Source organism: Melopsittacus undulatus, chromosome 1, assembly GCF_012275295.1.
Source record: "Melopsittacus undulatus isolate bMelUnd1 chromosome 1, bMelUnd1.mat.Z, whole genome shotgun sequence".
In the NCBI taxonomy this organism is placed as follows: Eukaryota; Metazoa; Chordata; class Aves; order Psittaciformes; family Psittaculidae; genus Melopsittacus; species Melopsittacus undulatus.
This window is the reverse complement of record NC_047527.1, coordinates 19,979,285-20,007,271: the sequence shown is the minus strand read 5'-3', so window position 1 is coordinate 20,007,271 and position 27,987 is coordinate 19,979,285.

The window sequence follows — 27,987 nt, the reverse complement described above, 5'->3', positions numbered from 1 at the left end:
GCCAGCTTTTTTACTCTTTCAAGCTGAAAAGGGGTGTGGTAGAATTTTCCTCTCTTCTATGGGCTGGACAAGATGTGATACACATTAAGAAAACCTTCAATGTAAAGTATGAAAAATAATCTTGAAATCATATTTAAGAAGTGCTCCATAACTGCTGACTCATCACTAACATGAGATGAAATGTCAATGTATATGGAACCTCTTTCTTTTTTTTCTGACACACCTATTTGAGTTAGACATCAGTGTAATATGGCAAGATATGATTATTCCATATTTTAAATAAATTTTTACTGTATTCCATTTATCTGTGGTAAGATATCATGCATTAAAAGCATTTCTTGGAACTGTTGTGAGTCAATATTAATACCTATGGTTTAATACTATTATCTGCGTGACAACTACGCTTAACTAAATAAACATTCTTGACATTGTAAACATGGCCAGTATAGCTGTTAATACAAAGTAGGCAAATTGATTGACAAATATGTTTAGAGATACAGGTCTCTGAGAGTCTACAGATCAGTTTTTTGCTGATAACTGTCAGGACACTCTGACTTGATTGCTTATAGTTAAGCTAAAGAAAAAAGCCACTTTATGACTGCTGTTTGAAGAAACAATATTCCTGTTTTCTTTTCAGATTATGCTGCCAATTTAAGAGTATCAGTTTTGCACAAGAAAACTGTCACAACAGGAAAATGATAATGCTGATAACACACAGTGGTGTTTCTGAAGTTGTGACACCCAAAGCACTTCACAGTATTTGACAACTGCTTACGACAATTAAGAATTGCTTTATTTATTATGAAAGTAGACCTTGAACATAGGAGTTAACCCAAATGAATTTTATTTTAGACTACCTGTTGTTATCTCAGAGTAGGTCAATATTACGTGCTTCAAAAGAATGGATAGGAAATGTTTATCAGTAGACAATGAAGGCAAATAGATTGTTTATGACAGCTTAGGGAATACATTTCTTAGCAACATTATGAAGTGCAGTCAGGAGGGTCATTCTTGTGGCTGCTTTTGTTAACATTCGTCATAACTGAACATCTAGATTGTAAAATATGTAGCATTTTTGCACCAAGTGATTCTCTAGGAGCAGCATAATGTGTTTGCATTGGACTTTGACGGCATAGTCACAAAAGATAGGATGTTCAAATACTGCATATACCACTGCTGCACATATTTTAAATGTTTCTTGAATTGCTCATTGCAATTTACAAATCACTGCCAAGCTTTAATTTGTTTCTTTCCCTATCAATTTTCTGAGTATATTTGGATATATCTTTTCAGCATTCATGATCTCCTCTTATTTCCAACACTACAGCCTAGAATTCTATTTTGAAAACAAAGAAAGCAAAGATATATTTAAATTTTAAAATGCCATTCACTCTAAATTAATATTTATATTTCAGTTTGAGTTTATTTGCAAATTTTTTGACAGCTTTTGCTAAACTGTTGTCTTATGCATTAATTTTACCACATCACAAATACAATGTCGGGCAAGGTAAAATCATGTAGGGGGTATGATTAAAGAATATTGCTGTTGTGAGGATTACAGGAATATAGCTCATTTCATAAAGATATCGCATTTCATATCACTCCATTTTGCATGTTAATGTCTTGCTAGTAGGATAGGGAATTTCAGTTTTTACAACCTCTATAAAAATTGCTCAACAACAGGCGGTGAAAGGAAGCCTGGAGAAGCAAAAGCCCCATCAGTACCCAGATACTTTATACTCTCATTTCAACAATACATTGGAATCTTTACAACTAGTCACCAAAAATAATAGTCTCAATGTGTGTAATCATTGCAGATAGTACAGCACATTTTATTTATTACTGAAGTTATTAATGGTATTGTATTTTTAAGACTTACGAATGACATTTCCTTTATTTACTACAACTTACATGGCTGTTCCACTCTACCCTGAGCTTGCCCTAAGTAACCTGTTCATGATATCTATCTTTTTTCATTTTAAGTAGTCACTCCTACTCCTATTTCAGAACCGGCTGGCTTTGTTCAACTGCTCAGTTGCTGAGCCCTGCATTGAGCAGTGGTAGCACAGACCTGAACAGCCTCTCAGCATGCTTTGTCCTTCTGCAAAATGAACATGCACAGACATGTAACCATATGCAATATTTGGTCTGTTAGAGCATGTGTATTTTATTGTTGTGTAGGTTTATCAGTGGTTGAAAGTGGATATAAAATAAGGGCTGTTCTGATTTGGCATCATCTCATACCTACTTCACACTCACCAGTGTGAGTTCACAGCTGGTTCAGAGCAAAACAAATTCAGGCATTAACAGCACAAATACATTTTTACAGAACAAAGTATTGTCAGCATGCCATGCTCTCCATGTTTGATTAATGTGCACATTCAATACAAATCAGGACAGACCTTCCAAAGAGCTCAGTTCATGTAATTGAGGCCAAATCTTAGGAACTGCTGATTAGTGAGGTGATTTTGAAAATGTGACACTTTAAACAGAGATCAGTGCCTTGCTGCTTTAACATCCAACAAGGCATCAGAGATCTTTTTGTGCAGATCTGTTGTCTGAAAGCACATTCTTAAGATGTGCACTGGTGAGGGGCGCATTGTCACTGCTCCCATGTGTGCTTTAATATCAAAACCCAGTTATTTAAATATCACAGCAGCCCTGTGAAACTAATAGTAACAAACTCATCTGAAAGTTGGGGCTGTTCAACCTGGAGAAGAGAAGGCTGCGTGGAGACCTCATAGCAGCCTTCCAGTATCTGAAGGTGGCCTACAAGGATGCTGGTGAAGGACTATTCATTAAAGACTGTAGTTATAGGACAAGGGGTAATGGGTCAAAACTTAAACAGAGGAGGTTTAGACTGGATATAAGGAAGGCATTCTTTCTTGTTAGGATGGTGAGGCACTGGAATGGATTGCCCAGGGAGGTTGTGAATGCTCCATCCCTGGCAGTGTTCAAAGCCAGGTTGGATGAAGCATTGCACGATAAGTTTTAGTGTGAGGTGTCCCTGCCCATGTCAGGGGGGTTGGAACTAGATGATCTTGAGGTCCTTTCCGACCCTAACTGTTCTATGATTCTATGAAGGATTCGAAAACTTGAAATACACAGTTGTGATAGAAGAAGAGTAAATACTTTTGACTCCTGGTTTCCAGTCCAAAATGCAGAGGGGAAATACAAGATAGTCCACACAAATGCTTAAGTGACATTAATGGAGTCCAAGAAAGTGCAACTCATAGGATAAGGAGGCAGAAGGAAGCTGGAAGTCTATGATAGGACAAGGAAACTATGCTAACGGAACAGCTATAAAGGAAACCTTAAGTTACAAAACCAGAGGCTTATTTCATGCACACTTCTCTTATTGGCCTTGTGGTCTAGCCACAATGCCACACTCCTCTTCTCCATGTACTTGAAATATAAACCCTTTAACCAAATTAACAGAAATAAAGTCAGAAATATAAGTAAATTTTAGGTAAAAATTTTGGGACCTGGAGTCCAATAAAAATGTCTATGTATAAAATGCTAAACTAAGAATTGATGATGAAGATAGTGTAATGAATTCAAAGTAGACTTTGAACAGTAGACAAAGTCAATTTGGATTTCCTAACTATAATATTATATTCGGATGCAATGGAGAGGAAGAAATACATCTTTAAATATGTCTAAGTGTAAATAAACCCTCACTGCAATTTGGCTAAATCAGAGAAGAAAGCAGCTTTGTTCTACTAAATTACAAGAGGCATTAAAGATGCTTGCAGTTGCATGTATGTGAAAACCCCACCCTCTTTACTGTTCTCAACACTAAAATACATTATTGTCACCAAAAAGAACTTGGCAGTAAAATATCTGAAGATTAAAAGCATTTGCAGATGTTTAAATCATCAACCTTTATTCATATGCACTTCAAGAGAAATCACCTAACATTTAGATCAGATACCTACCATCCAATCTGAAAGAAAGCTATTAAAATTGTTCCTTTGTAAGTCTGCCAGAGTCTCACATGGTATGGTGCATCATGTTGGCATACAGCATGATGCTCCATAAACAACAGGACTGCATTGTACATCATCAGAAATATGTGAAAATTCATTTGGATCTGCCACCAGCTATCAATTTCAACAAGGAATGTATCTTCTCCGGCTTAATTAAAGAGGATGAAAGCAGGGCATACAGGTCAGCCTCTCTGTGCTTGCACACTGCTGGAATCTGTGCATTGTGGCAGTCTGCTAAAATCATCAGGACAGGTCAAACACAGATGTTTTCTCTATAAAACATTCCACTTCCCACTTCAGTGGCATATCTTATACAGCACCAGCAGTCACAGGTTGCAGATGCAGAGTGGACTTAAAAAAAATTGTCAGGTTGTTTTTCCAAGTCAGCCAGAGGCACATATTCATATTTCTCGTTAGCCAGTCTCTGAGATGGGATCTGACTGACTTCAGTGGGATACCTCCTGATTCCCACTGATGCAAAGGCAGCAAACTCAAACCTCTGGGGAAAGTTTTTCTTTGGCTGTAAAACTGGTGTTGTTCCATTTTGTATCTAAGATATGACCTCATGTGTTTGATGTTTCTGTTTATTTGTGTGGGGTAAATATATATGTTTTTATGTACACACTGTTATACAGATCAGGGTTATAATAGTTTTCATACAGAATTTCCCTCTAATTGTCATTAAAAAATAAAAATAAAAAAATCTTCTCACCTTAATTCGCTCCTTTTATCTTATTTAAGTCTGTTTTTTGGGGGTGTTACCTTTATCATAAATTTCCAAAACTGCAAGGAAAACAGATTTTTAAAAATCCTTTAAATTTTCTTATGTCCTTAACTTCATATTGTTTCCAGTAGAGTTGCATTTTACAAAGGTATTGCATTATTACCGGCCCACCCAGATAGTTTGTGACCAGTTCTTTTACTAGTCTAAAGGTGACTTTCATTTTCATGTTGACTACTCTGTGACCATTTGGAGGTTCATTCAGTGAAATGAAAGTGCCTTGCAATTATTTCTACTTAGAGAAATATGACAGCTAGAATTTTTATGTTAATTAATCTTTGTTTTTTTATTATTGTGTGGCTGCCTATCATAAATTTCCTTGCAATCCAGTTTTAATGCATTCTATAAATTACTGTAGCTTCTCCCAGGACCATCATGCCTTGCAAATAGTTAACTTCACATGGACTTCTGTTGTTTGCCCTAATGCATGTGAAATTCAGCAGGAGTATTTTGCATCTCTGAAAATACATGTGATTAGAAAGGATACCAGTGAGGAAAGAGCTCTTGGTCAGACTGTAGTCTTGTTCTAAATGTGACTGTGTAAAAAAAAACTAAAATACATTTAAACAAGATAAAAAGTAATATCAAATCCAGTGCATACTGGACTGAAGGGAACAAACAAGGCATTACGTTTCTTCTTGTTTTGCTAGCTTAGTGAAATTAGGAAGCCACTGTTTCCTCACCTGCATGCCCAGTTAAAGGCCATCTGTTTCCTGTTTAAATGTAGTATCTCACATGGTTTTTCCAAACCCCTTCTTGCATTAATCAACACAATCCCCATAAACAGAAGCGCCAAATCTTGCTTATCTTTCCTATTCAAGAGAAGAATTTTGGTAGCTGCTACTTGAACACAGTCTAGCTTTACTGCAGTGCTTTGTTTTCACTAACATTCACTTTTGCTTGCTGCATTTTCAGAATTTCTCATCCATTTCCAGGCTAATTTTGAAAGCTTTCTGCAAGAGCCTGAAGTCCTTTTTGTTACTGTGGATTAAACCAATAATATGTTGCTTTTTTTTTTTTTTTTTTTTTTTTGTCACTAATGCTTTTAATCTGGGTCTGGTGTCATCTGTTGTACTTTAACATCCTCATGAATGTTATTATAAATTTAACACTGAGTTAAAGATAATAGGGTCAAATGTATCCTTGACGTTATACTTTGCCTTTGATGAAGGTAACAAATAATGAACGTGGCCTGGTCTCCTTATTATCATAGTTTAGATTTACAGGAAATCATTGGTAGATGAATACTCCTGGTAGGGGGAATCAATGAGCCAAATTGGTTACTTGGATTGCAGTAAGATTTACACAGAGAAATAATACCTTTTATTATATCAAATAATTACAGTATTACGATGCCACTACAATGAATGCAGACACTATAAATATCAGGTGTCATCTTTTGAAGATATTCTTTAATAAAATACCATTATCATTGATATCAGGATACTTTTTTTCATTTAATTTTAAATTAGAAATGTAGATTAATGAGGAAAAAGTAAAGAACAAAAGTAGCTTATAAAAATGACCGAGTGAAGAATTTAATTTCATACATACATGCACATACACACAGAGAAAGGCTCTGCAAAAACTTCATTAAGGTTTTCAGAACCAGCCACTCAAATGTTAGAAAAGATGGCTTGGGCAACACTGATTTGGCTCATTTTTTTGTATTCATTCTGGTACAGCCCTTAACTGCGTCATTAATATCTAGCTGTGCACAAGGCCTTACCGCATCCATCATACCTGATGGACAACCCCATTTACCAAGTTGCTCTGTATTTTGTTTTCTCCTCATTTTTTGCTGTTTTCTGTGAGATTATATAACACACTTTTCACACCTTCCTTGAAGGCAGAGTTAGTTATTTTGAGGCTCATGTCTTATGCTCACTGCTAGCAGGATAACTGTAACAGCAGTGGGGAGAGCCACGAAACTCCTGCAGTGGCATAACATGGAGATATAACACCCACAGTGTTATATCCTGCCCTGCCAGCAGTGTGGCTGAGTGTTTTGCCAATTTATTCTTCTGAAAGTGGGGATTGTTTTCAATAAGTCTCCTCGAGTGGGTAGCTATGGTGCTATGTTATTTCCAGAGAAAAGCTGGAAATAACTTTTGATGAAAATAGGAATCTTGCTCTAATTTTGGATTCTCAACTAGTTTTATCTAGAATCTAATTCTTTTCAGTGCCTTGGGAGGACTCTGCAGTATGCCTGCACGGATACAAATCCCGTTTCTATTCTGTCAGACATAACTGTGTACCACTTCTGTAAATCAAACACCCCAGTTTGAAATCAGTATCCAGGAAATTAATAAAATGTAGCTATTGACATCTTGTGGAAAGTCTGGTTTAAGTGATTGTCCAGCATCACTCAATAATCCTGACACTTCATGTAATACATTTTACTGGAGTCCAACCATTTACTCTGTAGTACTAATGTCATTTCATGTCTCTTCTGCACACAGACATCTGATCTGTCTTACCCCATCTCGTCTGGTGTCACTTGGTGCCACCATTTCATCCTGCCGTCTGTGCTCAGGTTCCTGATGCTTCTTGTTTCAACTGATCACATCAACGCTTGGATGCAGCTACCTGTGACCTCCCTGACATCCTCCTTGGAGCCTACATCCCACAAAGCATCAGTGCATACAGGTCACAGCAAGAACTGGGACAAATTTAGTAGAGGCAGGACTGCTTTGCATAGACATGGTGCAGACCTCGGAGCATCAGAGTTGCATTGGCTGCAGGTTAATAGGAAAAGTGCTTATTCCCACATAAGCTCTGCCCTACTATCCCAGTTGCTGTGGGATTTCAGTAGCCCATTGGGGGAAATAGGGAGATTAAAGCCTGCTTTGCCACCATCACCACCACATACACTGGCATATATTACCTCTCCAGTGGGCTGACTTTCAACACCAAATCAAGCTGGGATGACAAGCAGCCATATGTAGGCTTACTTTATCTCGCCTGTGGGCTAGACACAAAGACCACTTAGTCTAAGCTAGATCCCCTGCCTCAGTGCAAAGAAAAGATGACATTCTTCACAGCAGTGATACCATGTTTCAGTATAAGCAAAACCAGTATAGTATCCCTCAGCTTGCTCTCAAACACAGCTCAATTAACTTGGCTGAAATCTTGTCAAAAATCCTGCACAGGGTGGACACAAGGCATAGAACATTTTTTATCCCAAAGAGCTGAAATTTGGCTAAAGCCTAAGTAACTGAAATCAGCAGTCTGGCAACCTTGGATGAGAGGCTGTATTTCCAGAGCCACTTACAATGTGCTGAAAAGCCAGTATGAATGCAAAATGAAAGCTATTAAAGTGAGCTGAACAACCACAACATTTAGCAGCTTGGTAAGAAGAAGAAAAGTGCACAGCTCAGGACAAGGAAGTTATTTCAGCTTGTGAGTCAAACAAGTAAGGATAATAAACAGAGACTGGAACAAAGGGTTAAAGCTTATGCAGCTGTTTCGCTCTGAGAGAACTGAACTGAGCTAAAATTGTTAGATTACTTAAGCGACTTACTCTTCTGTATAATAGAGAGATTTTATAATTTTATAGAAGCAGCAAAGAATGTAAAGCAGGTTACATAAAATTAAAAAAAAAAAAGACACCTCAAAACGAACATTTCTTAAAGGAACAATGTTGCTGACAGAGACAGTTTTATGGGAGAAGAAACACAGGGCTCAATTTACAAGGGGGACTACAAGATCTCCATGCATCCTTAGGCACCTAAGTCCAATATCTGAGTATTGTTGATATCTAATGACATTGTGTCACTTTGTCTAATGCTATAGGTACCTCAGGTTACCTGACACCTTGAGAAAGCAAGGAACTCCTAAATCCAGAATGGCCAAAGCACCTAGCTCACTAAGATAGTCCCTTAAGTAGCCACAGTTTAGTCTTTCCTCTGTGGGAGGAGGTACCTCCACTGGGGATGGATCTAACAGGCTCAGGTAACACAAAATAAGAGCAGAGTGCGACTGCATCCACCTTTTTAGCTAGAGTTCAGTGTTTGGTTGCTTTTTTCTTTTTTAATTCTAACTGTTAAAGGTCCAGCTTTAAAACTCTGCTTCCTGTTGGGCTCTTAAAGCACACTTTTTGGTTCCCCAGAGAATGCTCTTGCCTGTAAGGTGACCTGCAGTGGGGCCTCCTCTGCCTATCATGTGAATCTATATGACATAATGCAATATTTATTTGGGCATGTGAATGGATAAAGGCAAGAAAATGATTCTGTAATGTGTCTGTTGTTTAAGGCACTTGAATGAGATTAGTATAAATAAACCCCTTTTTCTTAAAAAGGTCAGCTCTCTGCTTTCATGAATGTGATTCTGCATACCCAGCCCTTCCTATTCACTTTATAGGGAACCCCTGAGAACTGACCGAATCAGGACTGGGAACTCCATTAGATAGCAGGACACTTTAACATGACAAAGTTCAACAGAGCAGCAAATAAATCTCTCTGTTCACTTCCCCCTTGAGATGACTTCCTTCCTTGTTTCCTGTAGCTGGATATGTGCTAGGCAGGAGAGGGGGCAGGGTGACTACCTGGTGAAAATCCCTCTCTTCACCTGCTAGGATTTTAAATTAAAATTAACTTTTTTAAATCATATCTGAATTGGGATATGCCTAACATCACTCTACCTGTCTCTGTTGTAGTTTTCTGATGATGCGAAGCATCATATTATCTAACACATTGAATGTGTAACCTTCTTAGTATAACAAGTCTTTCTCTGTTAGCCTTATATTAAGAGCAAACATGACAACACAGATATTGGAAAGTAAAATGGAAAACTTTATCTGCGTTACATTCCAACAACTTCTGCTCTTTAGAACGGGACATTTTCTAGTAGAAGCAGCTCAAACAATATCTGCCCCCAAACTGTTTCCTATGCTAAGTTTTTGACTTGGAGCAGCTTCCCTTCTCATGCAGACAAAAACCCCTAACTCTTATCTTTAAAATACACCTAAAGAATCAGGGGAAGTTTGCTAACATACAGCAATGAATACTCACTCGCCTTGCTGTTTCATCTTATAGTTGTTTCATTTAACTCACATTAACAAATTCAGAATAAATCAGAAGGATGTAGGAAAAGAGGAAAGCTCCAATACAAGGACTCTCTGCTTTTATGCACATGGTGTTTCTCTTCCAAGTATAGCTTATACAATAGCATGTATAATACAGTAGTTCCCAGGTTTTTGATTTTATAATTTCAGTGGCCAAAGCACTAAAAAAAAAACATCCACCAGCCTAACGTTACCTGCTTTGTTCTTCCCTCTAATATTTTTCTTTCATCCTTTCTTTGTCATTTGACCTCCCTTTTTCATTTCCAGTTCTTTGTCCCTCTTTCCAGTATTATAATGCCTTTCCCTTCTTACCAAACTTCAGTTCTGCTTCCAGTCACTGTGGGTATAGTTTCTCTTTCTTCATCTGTCATATTCTGGTTTTCTCTTTATAGCATTATGCCTCTTCCTTTTGCTGAGCTATTATTTTCTCTGGTCACCCAAATTCTTTACTTCTTTCTCTCTGTAGATATTCCATTATCTTTCTTTTTGTCTGCTTCCACCCTTCCTTCATTTTTTTTCTTCTTTCTCTTCAGACAATTTTTCTTTGTTTTATTACTATCCCAGAATATTTCCTTTCTTACTTTAATGGAGAAAGTGTTTTCAATGTCTAGCTTTTTCACAGACTCAGTTCCCTCTCATCTCTACCCTTTTGACTTCAAAGTACTCAGAAGCCACAAATATCCATCCAGGAACTGGTGTAGCTTAGATTGACCAGACACTGTTGGTCAGACATAGATGAGATTAAAGCATAAATGTAGAGGACTGATCAGGAGCATACAGGTTGTCAGCACAGGTCTACCCAAGAATAGAATAAGTTCACCAGTTTTCAGGGTCTCAGGAACACTTCAGTGCTGTCTACACCATGAAGGGGCAACCTGAGGAGCTGTGAAGAGACGGATGTAGAAAAGGCAGGGATGTAAACTAGGGGAATATTAATTTTATATTATGCTTCTTTACGCCATTTAAGTTATTAACATTTTGGGTCTCTCAAAGAACAACTTCTCTAAGTTGTTATGCAGAGCATTGTTGGCTCTGCTAGGTTTGTTTCTAACATGGGAGTAAAGTTAATTCCTCGCAGAACAAAGGTATTATCATAATCTCCTAGCATATGTCTACCATAACTATGCTTTTTCTATGGAGTCCTTCCAGCAGGTAATTCTGGGAGACCAATTAAGGCAACCCTTTTTCTCACCCAAATCAGTGGCTTGGGGCTTGGGGATTTTGATTACTATTACCCTCTTTTAAACTTTTAGACTGTTATTTTAAAAACTGACAGTTGGGTTTTTCATTCTTGGAATTCAGCTTTCAGAGTGCAAAAATGAAGGTCTGGCACTCCAGGGTGTATGTTAGCTACAGGATAATGTTTGTGGCAGAGAAGTATACAAGGCAAAGAAATGGCTTTTGTGGGTGATTAAATGCTGAAGTGAAGCTGAGGTGTTTGATAACCACAGAAGCTATTTATTGTGTGTATACTCCAGTGCCATGAACATTATTCCTATTATGCAACTAGACAAAGGAAGATTCAACAAACCATAACGAGAGAAGGATGAGGGCTTTTTTTGGTTGTTGCTTTTTTGCTTGATGGAAGTTTGAAAGTTCTGCTTCATTTTCTGCCTTTCCCAGAATTTCCTTTGGGGAGGGAGATTAAGGCCAAGAGACAGAGGTTTGCCTGCAAAGGGTAGTAGTAGTGACTAAATTCTGAATAAATACTGGGAGTTATCATATCTTATCATCAAACAGCAGTGCTCACTGTTTTACTGAGACTCAGAGAAAGATCATGCTAACAGTATTCATAAGCATTTCTCCAGGTTGTGACAAATAAGCTTAGGAAAGAAAAAAATCAGATATTATCATGTTAAAAAAAACCCCAACAAGATATATTAAGAAGATAATGGTAACACACATCTTCTACATGTTCTATTAATCCTCACAGGAATGGTGTAAGTTCAGGACATATTATGAGAACAAGCTCATGAATGCTACTTACATTCTGAGCATCAGTTCTGTTTTGCTAGTTCTTTGTTTGCTGCTAGTTCTTTGTTTGCTGCTATTTCTGTGAAGTATTTGGGGGTATTTGGGATGACACTCAATGCTAGTCAGTGAGTTCCATGCAGACCTATGCCTGTTCTCAGATGGAACATTAAATTACAATAAGCTCTGAATAAAAAAAATTCATCATACTGGAAAACATACCTGTTCCTCCCTGTCATTACTTAATAGGTGTCATTTCCTCTTTAAATCACGTGAGTTGTTAAAAAGAGCAGAAACAAAATGGTGCAGCTAAAATGACCAACAACCCAGTGGAAACCCTGAGCAGAGGAAATCAGTCACAACCAACTCCACCACTGGTCTTTGTTTGTAAATGTTGCTCATTAAACAATTATGAGCAGAAAATATATTTGTGAAGTGTGAACTCTGTTTGTAAATGACTTGCCTAGATAAACAAAGCCTGCTTTGTCAAATCAAGAGAAATAATTTAACCATCTGTAGTCACAACAACCCTGTGAGTAGCAGCTATTTTTACACCACTTCAGAGGTGGAGAACAGACAAAGATTTCTCGCATCAATGGCAAAATGTGAATTAACTTAAAGCAAAACAAGCAACTGTTAATCCTGCTATGATTTTGTTGTGTTTGCACATCTTCTGACAGGAAACAATACAAATTCCATGGGGATTTTTACTACTTTAATAAATTAAAATTGACTTAATTTTAATATCAACAGCACTTACTGTCTGCCCATAGACACTCCTTCAGATGAGGCTGGTACTAAAATTTTTTCTAAGTCGTTAAAATATTATCTGAGCATACTGTTGAGTCCTTACAGCTTGGAAAGGTGCTGGACTGTCATCACAAATTCACCTAGCAGTGAGTGAGATTAAGAGGACTTGCACCTGCCACCCATGAAACAGCAGCAGTGTATGGTCCTGTCGTCCTCTCTGAGGTCCCTCCGTGCCTCTGCTGTGAGGGACAATGGCAAGGCATGCACTAGGGCCCTCCATTCCACACAAAAAATATTCCTTTACTATCAATATGTGAGTTGTTGCCAGCTGATTTTCCTCTGTTTTACACATCATCATATGTGGCTTAACAGATCAGTGCCCTTTCCTGCAATATTCCAGCACCCTACCGAGTACATCTTTTCATTTGGATGATAGATTACTCTAAGTAAGTACCCTTGAAATGCATAGCATCCTTGTTCAAAAAGAAGGTATTTTCTCATTATTACTATTAATAGCATCCAGATATTTTATATACTCATGTTTAAAGCAATAACTGCTGTTGAGTTGTATATAAAAATGAAAATTAACTCATGGAAGTTTATTTTAATGCTTAATACAGACACACAAAACAACGGTATAGACTCGATGCCATTTGTCAGGTACAAATTTCCATATGAATCATAGGATAATATTTCTATTCTTGAGGGGAATGTGACTACTGCTTTCTTTGCGGTATTTAGTGCTAATGTGCATATTTAAATGACAAGTAAAGTTCTACTTATTCTAAATTATCTTGAATGTTACAGTGTATGAAAAAGGACTATTGCATTCAGATGCATCATTTAGAAGAGGGTTTCCACTCTCTTATGATGTGACCTAATTTCAAAAAAATTGAGACTGGGAGTTGTGCTCTCCTTGTTTTACACAGCAGATGTTAATGCCATTATCTACTTAATTTGAAAGCTGCGCTGATTTCCACTCTGTTTCTTCCTTTGAGTGTCATTGCTGTATAAAAAATACTATCAAGTGTAGCAAAGGTCATTTGAAGTTACACCCAAAATGATGGCCTGACCTTACAAATAATATCCTTTTTTTAAAAAAAATCATACAAACATGGATGGCTGTAACATGACTATTGGGTAAAGCTGTGTAGAATAATGGAATAAAGAACTGGGATTATTGTCAAAAAGCCACTCCTGATTGCATATTATCTCCTGGCATATACATTTTCTTGAAGTCAGTCTGAACTGGCACAAAATAGTGCTGGTCCTTATTTTTGCAAAATATGGTACTCCGGTAGTTTCAAGATCAGGCCTGCTCAGTTTACAGGCTTGTTTTGAAATAAATTACACTTGCTACAAGTTTTAGAGATTTAACTGTATTCATCTTGGCTAAATTATCACCAGTTAGAGATTTTGGAACAGAGGCTGGTTAGCAATATCATTGATGGTACATGGGGAAGGATGCAATACAACTTGTCTCACAGCTGCATCGCTCACAGTTACAAGGCATATTAAAATAATTTTATCACCAGTCATTTGTCTTGATAGAGTTATGAAAAGATGAAAGTGCTAAGAAGTGCCTTCTACTGTTGCTGCTCTGATCACTATGCAATGTAAAAAGTATATGTGGCCTGTGATTCATCAGTATCTGCTTTTCTAAACATAAAAAAAATAAAAATCTGCTTTGGTGTTCCTTTAATTCTCAGCATTTTAATCTCATAAAAGTCCCAAAATTTTTCTTGCTACGTCCTTCCAGGAAGGAAATGCAAAATATTGCAAAATGTACTAATGCTCCTTTTTTTTTTTAAATATTTGTTTTTGACAGTCTAAAAAATCAGCTGCCCATTGTATGAATCATGAAGTCACACTTCTTTGGTCTTGCCAAATATCAGAGCCATCTAGTACTGGGCTTGATCAATATTAAGATAAGGAACTTGTAGAGAAAAACACGGGATGTAAACTGAATTGGTATTGATAATTCAGTAGGTGGCATTCTTTCCTCTAACTGCTACAGATTCACTGGATCAGAATGCTAACAGCGGGCTGAGCTTTCAGTTAAAAAATTCTAAGGTACATGATTAAAAAGAAATACCCCACACTTGTTCTGGTAGAAATTCCTCTAAGCCACCACATAAAAGTACCATAACTATAGCAACAAGAAAAAAACCATGACAGACCACCAAGCATGTAACAACAGAGGCTGCAGACTGTAATTTGAAGAACTGATAGAAACTCCTTCACCAATGTGATCTTGAAGACATTGGTTACTGGATGAACTTATGGGCCATGTTAGCTTGTGCTGAAGAATTTATAGTCTCTATGCTAATATTCTGGGAGAGAATTACAACGGGATATGCAATGTATCTAAGAGTTTACAAATATTGGAAAAGAAGGAAAGCATGCCTGCTAATGATTATCTGACTTTTTTGCCAGAAAAATAGAATTTGCAGTGATGTTATAGTTGAAAGTAAAAAAACTTGTTAATTGCAATAATTTCCAGTATATTAAAATTGGGTTTATTTGCTTACAGGGGGATGGATGATAGAATTGTTTACACTGTAACTTGTAAGTTACATAAATGCCAGCTAAATAGGTGCAAGCTGACATTAGTGCAGGAGGAGATCATCTGGTGTTTTAATGTACTTAGATCACACGGTAAATAAAGGCAAAGAAGTCAGCTTGCTGTCTCTGAGCTAAAGCCTGTGTAACTCTGCAGCAAGATACATCCCTTTGTTTCTCACTTCCCTTTACCATCATAATACTCAATGCTAACTGCAAATTTTTGCTCTCCACTTTGTTATGCCAAAATATTTTCAGTGGAATAAAGATCAAACTTATGTAACAAAGATCAAGATTAATATAGAACTGTAAACATTTTCTTCCTATATTTGTTCTTAGTCATGGGATACATATACGTAATGTAACATAGAAAACACTTCCCAGGAATAGAGCTATTATTAAAAAAAAAAGAATCTAAGTAAATGAAAGGAATTAGTAGGTACCTAAATCACACAGAATTGAGGTTCCTCTTAAAATACTCTCCAACATTTGAAAAAAAATTGAACAAGAAAGACTTCACATTATAAAGGGAATTGTTTATATTATTATTTTCTCTTTCTTGAGAAAACTTTACAATAATAGTCTTTAAAAAATGGGTTTGAGAGAAACTCTTCTAGGAACAGCAAACCATAGAGCACTTTACTGAATGGAAAATATCACAGTCTGTCTCCCAGCCGTGCAATAACAGTCCTGAATCCAGACATTTTGGCAACCATACAGTACGCAAACATAAACTTGTAAACACACGATTAGACAGGACTCTTCTGCTGGATCCCATGTTTAGGATGGTCATAAGATCCTCAAACAAAGAATTAATACATTTGTATATACAATCTCCCAAGTGACATATTATGAAATTGTCAAAGATAAACCCTCCAAAAGAGATTCATATGCTAACAAAATACTGTTCATAGTATTGAAATATGTACCAAACCCATAGCAAACATTCTAACGTATCATTTTCCAATTGAACCATATGCAGTCTCCATAATAAATGTCTACTGCTCCTGACAACTTCCTTCTACCTTATAGATGAAAATGAAGAAAAGGTAGGAAGATCTTGATGGCATAGTTACTGTATCAGCACACTACCTTTGCAAGTTAAAGACTGGAAATTTAAAGCATACAGAAAATATCTCTAATCAGAAAAAGAAAATTTCAGAGATTAAGTTTTGAAGAAAGCTTAAAAAATAATATATTCACTTTACATTAAATATGTCACAGTTTCTTAAATTTATTTTGTTTTAAAGTAGGATTTAATTTCAAATTTGAATAAAATTTAGTGTCCATACAAAATGTATATTGTTGAAACAATATCAGAACAAAATACTCCAAGGGTAGGTTAAAGAAAAAAATCTATTACAACTGAAATTAGCTTTTCCAGAGGGACCTTGACAAGCTTGTGAGGTGGGCTGATGCCAGCCTTATTAGGAGGTAATCCTACTGTCATGGTTTAAACCAAGTCCGCACAGCTCGTCGACTCACTTCCCCCCCCTTTCTCCCCCCAACTCCCGGAGAGCTGGGAAGGAGAATCCAAGGAATGTAGCCCCCACAGATTGAGATAAGAACAGTTTAATAGCTAAGGTATAACACAAATCACTACTGCTACTACTACTACAAATAATAATGATAAAGCCAATAACAAGTGAAGAAAATACAACACCTCACCAGCCACCGACCCATAACTCACCCCACCCTGCCTGACCGAGCACCAACCAATACCTCCTCCATCCCCCAGAGCTCCAGCCCTTCTGGGTCTCTCCTGGTTACATCCTGGGTATGATGTGCTATGGTATGGAATACCTCTTTGGCTAGCCTGGGTCAGGTGCCCTGTCTCTCCTTCCTCCCGGCCTCCCCTCCTCCCTGGCAGAGCATGAGCTCAGAAAAGGCCTTGGACAAACCAAACATTTGAGCAGTAACTCAAAACATACTTGCTATCAGCAACCATTCCCAGCCCGAAAGTCAAAACACAGCACTGCACCAGCTACCAAGAAGGAGAAAAAATGACTCCTACTGCTGAACCCAGGACACCTGCCCTTTATTCTCCTGTCGTGAGACCTCACCTGAAGTATTGTGTGCAGTTCTGGTGTCCTCAACATAAAAAGGACATTAAATTGTGGGAACAAGTCCAGAGGAGGGCCACGAGGATATTCAGGTGCCTGAAGCACTTCCCATATGAAGACAGGCTGAGAAAGTTGGGGCTGTTCAGCCTGGAGAAGAGAAGGCTGCGTAAAGACCTCATAGCAGCCTTCCAGTATCTGAAGGGGGCCTATAAGGTTGCTGGTGAGGGACTCTTTGTTAGGGACTATAGTGATAGGATAAGGGGTAACAGATTAAAACTTAAACAGGGGAATTTTAGATTGGATATAAGGAAGAAATTCTTTACTGTAAGTGTGATGAGGCACTGGAATTGGTTGCCCAAGGAAGCTGTGAATGCTCCATCCCTGGCGGTGTTCAAGGCCAGGTTGGACAAAGCCTTGGGTGACATGGTTTAGTGTGAGGTGTCTGCCCACAGCACAGGGGTTGGAACTAAATGATCTTAAGTTCCTTTCCAACCCTAACTATTCTATGATTCTAAAAATGGTTAAAATAAGGAAAAAATATCTCAGGTTGACCAAAAGTGAATTTTTAATTATCTTTAATTATGTCCAAACCAAAAAATCTCTTGCATTGGTCTGTAGAAAAGGAAAAAAAACCCCAAACTAAAATGAAGACTGTTTTGTTAGCTGAAGAGTTATTCGTATTCTGAAATGGAAGTTAACATTTAGCTAAATTCTTCTACTGTTTAAAAAAACTAGTTAAATGGAGTAGTTTAGACTACATATAAAATTTTACTGGAGGTGCATTTTTTCTCCCCTTATGACAGTGCAAAACAACAGATGTTCAGGCAAGCCATACTCAAGGATTCATTTGAGAGAAATAATGAAATCTCTAGTCCTTTGCGGTGAGATATCACTTGCTAGTGATACAATTATTTAAAAAGAATTATGGGAAGAAAAGAAACATGTCAGTTGATAGCATGTAGTGGTGTGTGGAATTATGGAACAAGAGAGCTCTCTCTTAGTCTAGTCTTAATATGTCACTTGCTTATTTCAGAAGCTTAGTGTGCCAAGCATTTATTGCTATTACATGAAGAATTGTTACGTCTTTGGTAAGTACCATGTAGAGCTCAGCAGACACATGTTATTCTAATTTGAAGACAAAATAGCTTTGCTGTGAGTTAATTCGTATTCAGATATTTTGAAATAGAATGATAGTGGCCCAGGCCCGAAAGGAGTATACTGGTCACTTACTCCAATTCAGTATGATCACAGATCATCTGATTGTATAATTACTTTTATTTCAGCCTTTACCAGTCATTGTATTAAGCAGATACAGCATTAAGGATCATCACATTTATCATACATTGTCACTATCAAGCACCTTTACATAAATGTGTGCAATATACTCACAGGGGGCAAAAAATGGCTGTGCTTGTAGTTTCAGCAGGAGCAAATTTATATAAATTTCAGTGTTCCCAGAGGCAGGAATGGTAGCACATGCTCAAGAGAAAAGCAGGAAAGTGATAATTTCATATACACATATCTACACTGTTATACAGAAAACAAATTCTATTGGTTTTCATTACTCAAGCCCTTAAAGACAGTTGCTGAAATATCATAGCCCAGATCTGCTCAGAGGATGAAGTCTGTAACAGAGGCAGATTTAGTTTTAATGCTGTTCCCTGCGTTTTTGAAAAGAGACTTTAAAATCCTTGAGCACAGGAAGGGGAAGCACTTTCCACCCAAAGCTCTGCTCAAAAAGCCTTTTCTCTTGTCTTTCTCTCATTCCCACAGTTCAAATGACTTCTGTATCTCTATAGGTGTCCTTCTCTCTGTGTGCTCTCAGCAGCAGCAGCTCCCCCTCAGGCCTCCGTGCCGTGCTCACAGCCCTCCAGGCTTGCATGCATCACCTGGTACATCACTCACTTCCTTCTGGGGTTGCCTGTGACCCGTGGATTTGACAGTTGTCTATTTGTTGTTATTAAGAAGGGCTCAGGAGACCAACTGACCCAGCTTAATTAGTTTATTGATTAGTACTATAAAGTCTATAACCAATTAGTGAGAGTAAAGTTATTAATGTCCAATTCTGCCATTCTACTGCAGAGATGCAGCCATGTAGCACAGCAAAGCAGACAATATACAGCTCATCATACACCCATGTGTATCCCACTTGTTCTCTGTATCACACAAGGAAAACCTCCATTCTGTGTACTTCTCATTTTCCCTAGCACAAAGAGGAGGATATAGCTTTCTGATTTTATTCTGTCTTGCTACTATTACAAAAGTAATAACTGACTTAGCCTCTGGTAGAGGGATGTCAACACTTTAACTGTTAAAAAAATGACTGATGTGGAATGGAGTGTAGTGTGAATGAAAAACATTTTGAGCATATAAAACAGAATAATGCTTTAGTGGGAAATTAAGCGTGGTATTTTAGAATTAGTAGCTGAAGTTAAAGTTGGAATTACAGAATACTGCCAGGATGGAACGATGAGCATTTGTGCTCTGATAGCAAGCAAATTGTTCTTTCCCCATATACAGCGAAAGAAGCTTTATGCCATAAATGTTATATTGTTAATATACGTTTTGAGCTGGTGTGTTTGGGCTATTAGGCATATTTTCATATGGGAATTCTTTTATTCCTCTAATAAGAGTGAAATAACTAGAAGTATTAACATGTTGTATAATTAAAGGGCTATGTTAAAAAGGAGGAATCAACATAGCTACTTCTAAAAAACACAACAGAACAGAAAGTCCTCTGCACTGAAACATCTCAGATCATCCATGACCAATTCTGGTCACGACATGTAAGACACACCGTTAAATATAGTCCTCAGTTCACAGTGGTAGACAGATTTCCTGTTCTGTTTCCAGGAGCCAACTTACTCCCTCTCCTTGCTGCAGTTCTGCTCTCAGGACTTCTTTGAGCATTAGCTTTTATAAACGTTACGCTATGATGTGCAGTTTTAAAAATACAGTAATTTCTTTCCATACCAACTTTGTAATTTTATTAGGATTTGTTTATATGACTGTATATATAGTCATATATATACATGTTTATATGACTATAGCATGGTATTTTACAATGCACCATAGATGGAGTACTGCATTTGAAAAGGCTTCAGTAACTTTCTTTGAGCTGAAAAAAGATACATTGAAATTAGTTTGTTAAAAATAAGTTAATTATCCAGTTTCATTGTATAAATTTTATTTAAAGAGGAAAGGAAGCTTGATGGTTCATTACTGCAGTATTTCTTGCATGAGTTCATTGATGCCTTGCTCTCATGTTGTGAACCAAATTCTCAGACCAATACTCTAATTCTTGATGATACTTGCTGTGCAGTTCATTTCTGAATATGTGTTGTAATACTGTGCTAATGGTTTGTTCTTTCTCATGATAGAGTAGCTGTGTTCTGGAAAAGGATATAAAAACATGAGCATAAGTGGCCTATATTATTTCTAGCTTGGATTATTCAGTGACATACAGGAAGCATGAAATATCTTGTATATTTTGCTTTTTCCAGAGTATGGGTTTGCATCTTGTGTAAAACTCCTGAGGAATCATTAAACAGAAATGGATTAATAAGTAATCTCTGATAAAAGAATAAATAGCAAAAACACTTGTGGAAATCAAAGTTTGACCCTTTGCAAGCAGAAGAAAACAATTTGTCAGTGGAACCAGCACTCCAGTCTGCAATTGCTTGCTGGAATGGAAATTTCTTATAAAGTGGTAGAACTGCTTTTTTTCTTTTTTTTTCTGAGGTCTTCCTAGAAATTTGCAGGTGATGAGAGAAACCTTCATTCTAATAAAAGAATAGGCCAGCTTACTGATTGGAGAAAATTACATGAAGTTTTTTAATCAAAGTCTCTGTGGTCTGCTGTCTGATTTTCTAGGCCAGATGTCAAATGTTTTTCACTGATGTCGATGTTGAAGTAATCACTAAGCCAATTCCAAGAATGAGTAAGTGAGACTGTAATAACATTTCATTTCAGTATTATATAAGCTTTTTTTTCCCAGCTATGAACAAAGTAACAGGACCCCTCTGATTCAATATAATTACACAAACTATTACTCTGAAATTTGTGAGACAGTTTTATGTGTGATCAATTGCTCTGTACATATATATGGGAGGCTTCAGTACAAAATGCAAAAACACATTTACAAAGTTTTATATTTTTAAACATTTACATTTAATTTAAAACATAATTACATTTTTTGTATTTAATCTATTTTATGAAGTTTATCTTTGCTAGTGTGGTATTAACCAGTAATTTGAAAAGGCAAGAATTTGCTAGAGAAAAAGACTTTGCTGTTTAAAAATGGGGAGACAAAGCACTAGCTGGCTCAATGGATGTTGTACCTCAGTGAGTGAATCTCAGCTGATTATTGTGGGACTGTGACATCAGATATAATATTTTACAGTTTTTATGTAGAATATGATCAAAAATTCTCATAGGCATGTAGAGAATGAGTGTAGTAGAACTAACCTTGAATTTGAGGAAACATGCTTTCTGTAGCTGTCTCAAGAGGAAAGAGGTGATATAATGGACCAGAGGTACTTGTTTTCACAGGTAAATACACAACCAAGCAAATCTAATATAAACTAATATGCAGTGCACAGAATAATCTTACTTCTGGAGTAAAGAATAAATTAATATTAACACAAAAGGACTCAAATTGCAGACTTGAGTCTACCTTTAGTAGTTAGAAACTGGTAGGATGTTAACATTGTCTTTCATCACAGTTTAGATCTTTAATGAAAAGGCATTTTGATTGAATAGCTTCTGCTTTATCTGCTGCATATTTGGTAATCAGCTAGCTAACCTGTTTTTCCTTCATCACTGAAGCCCTGTCCTGTTGTCTAGACAGAGCTACATATTCCTTCATGAGCTTTGCTATGGTGCTACAGTTTTATAACCAGTGATGACATCATGATGTTTTCACACCAGTCTTCTGAAAAGAAGTATGATTTTATGCTCATTTTGTAGATATGGAACGGAGGCATGGAAATATTAACACAAATATGTGCTACTGTTTTCTGGTACACACCCAGGAATGTTTTCATCATCCTTCATCTCACAGCACATTTCATTCAAATCTCAGCTTGCTGTGAAGTTACATGTAGTTGTGATGTTACTTGCAGCATCTGCAACTTCTACACATATTATCTGTGCAAGTACACAAATAGTACATATAGAAACCAAGGCCTCAGGATCATATGGAGTGCTGCCCCTCTTGTTGGGTGCACAGGGGCACAGGGCATACCAGGCATTGCTGCTGGCTCCGGATGAAAAACTGCTCATCTATGTGATCTTACCCAAATGCAGCTGATTCTTATAAGAGTTGGAAAGACTCATTTTGAGGACGGGGGCACTAGAGCTTTAAAGGAAAAGTCACTAGAACAATTTAATGGGGTTGGGTGACCCTGGAAGTGACACCATGTTGGTTTTCCGCATGCTCATCTCAGAGGCAGTGGAATCCTTTTTGTTTGAAATTTCCCAAATTTACTCAACCTGACAGAGCTGCCCTACAGGAAAGCTTTCATTGCAAAACCAGACACTAAAGCCTGAAATATGTCTCAGCATCCTGGTTTTGGCTGGGACAGGTTTTAATTTTCTTCCTAGGAGCTGATTCAGTGCTGTGTTTTGGATTTAGTCTGAGAACAATGCTGATACCCACAGATGTCTTAGTTGCTGCTCAGTAGCACTTACCCTGATAAAGGACTTTTCAGTCTCTCCTGTTCTGTCAGTGAGAAGGGGACACAAGAAGCTAGGAGGCAGCAAAGACAGGACAGATGACCTGAACTAGCCAAATGGATATTCCATAACATAGAAAGTCATGCTTGGTACCTAAACTGGGGGGAGTTTGCCAGAAGGGAAAAATCACTGCTCAGGGACATGCTAGGCATTGGCCAGAGGGTCATGAGCAATTGCATTGTGCATAATTTCTTTTTACTTGGGTTTTACTCCTCTTTCTCTCTTTTTCTTATTATTATTATTATACTATTTTTATTATCATATTTTAAGTTGTTTCACTTATAAAATGTTCTTGCTGGGGAAATGTAGAGGGGAAAAGTAGCTTATTGTCGTGGTTTAAACCAAGTCCGCACAGCTCGTCAACTCACTTCCCCCCGCTTTCTCCCCCCAACTCCAGGAGAGCTGGGAAGGAGAATCCAAAGAATGTAGCCCCCACAGATTGAGATAAGAACAGTTTAATAGCTAAGGTATAACACAAATCACTACTGCTACTACTACTACAAATAATAATGATAAAGCCAATAACAAGTGAAGAGAATACAACACCTCACCAGCCACCGACCCATAACTCACCCCACCCTGCCTGACCGAGCACCAACCAATACCTCCTCCATCCCCCAGAGCTCCAGCCCTTCTGGGTCTCTCCTGGTTACATCCTGGGTATGATGTGCTATGGTATGGAATACCTCTTTGGCTAGCCTGGGTCAGGTGCCCTGTCTCTCCTTCCTCCCGGCCTCCCCTCCTCCCTGGCAGAGCATGAGCTCAGAAAAGGCCTTGGACAAACCAAACATTTGAGCAGTAACTCAAAACATACTTGCTATCAGCACCATTCCCAGCCCGAAAGTCAAAACACAGCACTGCACCAGCTACCAAGAAGGAGAAAAAATGACTCCTACTGCTGAACCCAGGACACTTATAAAAGGTGGAAGCAAGGACAGGCAGCCTGGGAAGAATACAGGGATGTTGTCCAGGAAGCTAGGGACCAGGTTAGGAAAGCTAAGGCCAAGTTAGAATTAAACTTGGCTAGGGATGTGAAAGATAGCAGGAGGGGATTCTGTAGTTACACTGCAAAAAAAAAAGACATGATAGGGACAACATGGGCCCTCTCCGGAAGCTATCAGGTGAACTGGCTACCCTGGATTTGGAGGAGGCTGAGGTTCTTAATAAATTCTTTGCCTCAGTCTTCACTGGCAAATGCTCTAACCGCACCACCCACGTCTTGGAAGGCAGACACAGGGACTGTGAGAATGAAGTTCTTGGGCCCACTGTAGGAGAGGATCTGGTTCGAGACCATCTTAAGAACCTGAACATACACAAGTCCATAGGACCTGATGAAATCCATCTACGGGTCCTGAAGGAGCTGGCAAATGAAGTTGCTAAGCCACGGTCCATCATATTTGAAAAATCATGGCAGTCAGGTGAAGTTCCCAACAACTGGGAAAAGGGAAATATAACCCCCATTTTCAAGAAGGGGAAAATGGATGACCTGGGGAATTAGAGAACACTCAGTCTTCCCTCTGTGCCTGGCAAAATCTTGGAGCAGATCCTCCTGAAAGGCATGCTAAGGCACATGAAAAACAACAAGGTGCTTGGTGACAGCCAGCATAGCTTTTCTAAGGGGAAATCCTGCCTGACCAATTTGGTGGCCTTCTATGACGTGGCTACGGAAATAATGGACAGGGGTAGAGCAGTTGATGTCATCTACCTGGACTTGTGCAAAGCGTTTGACACTGTCCTGCATTACATCCTTGTCTCTAAATTAGAGAGACATCAGTTTGATAGGTGGACCACTCGGTGGATAAAGAACTGGCTGGATGGCCGCATGCAAAGAGTTGTGGTCAATGGTTCAATGTCCAGCTGGAGAACAGTAACAAGTTGTCTCCCTCAGGGATTAGTGTTAGGACCGATCTTGTTCAACATCCTTGTTGGTGACATGGACAGTAGGATTGAGTGCACCCTCAGCAAGTTTGCTGATGACACCAAGCTGTGTGGTTCAGTTGATACACTGGAGGGAAGCAATGCCATTCAGAGGGACCTTGACATGCTTGTGAGGTGGGCAGATGCCAACCTCATGAAGTTTAACCATGACAAGTGCAAGGTCCTACACCTGGGTCAGAGCAATCCCAGGCACAGATACAGGTTACGCAGAGAAGAGATTCAGAGCAGCCCTGCTGAGAAGGTCTTTGGGGTGTTGGTTGATGAGAAAATTAACATGAGCTGGCTTCAGTGTGCACTCGCAGCCCAGAAAGCCAACTGTACTCTGGGTTGCATCAAAAGGAGTGTGACCAGCAGGTCAAAGGAGGTGATCCTGCCCCTCTACTCTGCTCTCGTGAGACCTCACTTGGAGTATTGTGTGCAGTTCTGGTGTCCTCAGTATAAAAATGACATGGAACTGTTAGAACAAGTCCAGTGGAGGGCCATGAGGATGATCAGGGGACTGGAGCACCTCCCGTATAAAGACAGGCTGAGAAAGTTGGTGCTGTTCAGCCTGGAGAAGAGAAAGCTGCATGGAGACCTCACAGCAGCCTTCCAGTAACTGAAGGGGACCTACAAGGATGCTAGAGAGGGACTATTCATTAGGGACTGTAGTGACAGGACAAAGGGTAACAGGTTAAAACTTAAACAGGGAAGTTTAGATTGGATATAAAGAAGAAATTCTTTCCTGTGAGGGTGGTGAGGCACTGGAATGGGTTGCCCAAGGAAGTTGTGAATGCTCCATCCCTGGCGGTGTTCAAGGCCAGGTTGGACAAAGCCTTGGTTGACCATGGTTCACCGCGATGTGTCCCTGACCATGTCAGGGGGGTTGGAACTAGATGATCTTAAGGTCCTTTCCAACCCTAACTATTGTATGATTCTTGCCTCAACCTGTGGGTTTTACCTTCTTTCAGTTCTTTTCCCCATCTCAGTGGAGGTGTGGAGGAGGAGTGAGCGAGCAGGAGCATGGGACTTAGTTGCCAGCTGCGGTTAAACCACAACAGTCAGCAAGTGAAAATAGAACCTTAACATGGCAAGCATCAGACAACATTCAACCCAAGCAGTACTACCAATCCTACCTCCAACAACAGGGCATAATATAAACAACTTGAAGAAATAATTCTGTAGCACAAACCCTCTAAAAATGTCAGGGCTTTCAGCTTAGTTATAGCAATCCCCAGAGATAACTTTCAAACCTGGCTTAGCCTATCAAGTACTTGAGAGTACAGTGAGCACAGGATTGAATATACAGTACCTTAAGTATAAAGGTTAATGTCTGATTTATAGACCAATTTGTCAAGTTCCAATGTAGTAGCACAAGGCTTCAATGGTCATTCAGCGCCTCGCCCTTTACAGCAACCGACAGTGAGCCCGCCTACTGTTTTATTGATGCGCTCTACCCAGCACCTCTTTCTAAGAATCCTGACTGATAAAAGAAATAGACTGGATATCCCTGAGCTCAGACAAACAAGGCACGGTAACCGAAACTCATGTCATTTTATTAGTTACACTCCTGAGGGCAATTATCCAAAGTATGGGGAAGAAGAGAGAGAGAAAGAGAAAAGAGTTTAAGAGTAAAAACAGCCACAACCCTGGATCCCTCGGCATCCCGTGGATCTGTTGACAGTCCGCAGCAATCAGGGGTGGGTGCTCACACAAGCTCTTCAGTGACACTCTTCTACAGGTGCAGTTTCGCTGAGTCACTCCGTCCGAGCCATCTTATGCCAATCGCTTCCTCAGTGACATTAGCTTTCCTGGATGTGGCCGGGAACTTCGCGCCCCTGACCCTGCTGCTGCTCACTGGGTACCTAGAGTGGGAGCTGCTTGCAGCCAATCAGCGCCTGCCACACAGGAACAGGAGCAGGAGGAGGACAAGGTGGGGGAAAGGGAGCATTCGTGGCTGACATGGAGTTGTCGTTAGCCCCTAATACACGGTCTCTGTGTCCACAACAGTACTTGTTCAAATGTTAGACATTTTGAACAGAAGGTAAAACTTAAGATTTTTTGAGACATCACAAAAAATGGCGGAGCCAAGTCCCACACAAGACAGACATGATCTTATGTTACACACCTATTTTATAATATACAGATTGTCCCATAAACCAGACAGCTTTGTGATTAAGACACAGGCTGAGGAGCTCTAAGGTTCAGTTATACCTCTCTATTGGGCAAAAATGTTTTCATCTGCTCAGCTACTCAGGTACATTACCTATATAGCAAGGACAAAGAAATCTGCAGTGATTGATTTAGTCCACTGTGCTTTGATAGTGTAATGCTGAACTAAATGCAAAATTTTGAGATATGTATGACAAGATACTGTTACATAAACCAGCAGTTCCTCAGAACAGCTTCTTTCACACTATTTGCATGTGCAGAGCACTCTTTGCACACTCAGGTGCTGGTATACAGACATCATATCTACTTGCTTACAGCTTGAGCCCTAATGAAAAATATTTATTAAGACTATGCTTTCAGACTGGAACAAATGGGAAAATGAGCATCACAGCTAAAACTGTTGAAGATACTAAGGATACATTCCAGGATCTAAATGTGATTCCACTTGTACTTCATGATGAAGAATCTCATCCCTTTAAGGTTAATAAAAAATGGCACATTCATTTTCCTGTCACTGTCAGAGACAAACACTCTAAGCCAAAATCTCTTGAAAATCATATCTAATATATCTCTTTCAATCATGTGAAAAAATCCGGTAAATAATGAATCATTTTCATTATATATCATTTTTTCAATAATTTTATTGTCTCTTTACTTGATTGTTGGTAGCTTATTTTCCTTTAATCTGCATTTGAAATTGTTCACTCTTTTTTTTTTTTGGTGAATTTTTGTTTCTCCATCATTTCTTATTTCAGTTGTTTTCTTAGCTACATAGGTCACTAGAGACTCATATAATTGTTTCTTACTCTCTGGTTAGATGTGTGAAATTGTAGATACAGAGCTTCTGAGGTGAAAGCTTCTGGAAAATAAATACCTGCAATTGTTGAGAGTGCAACATTAAAATATGTTTTATGAGATCTGCATGGTAATAAAAAGACACTTCAAGAAAGTATATGGGAAGAAAAACCCTGGTATGAAAAC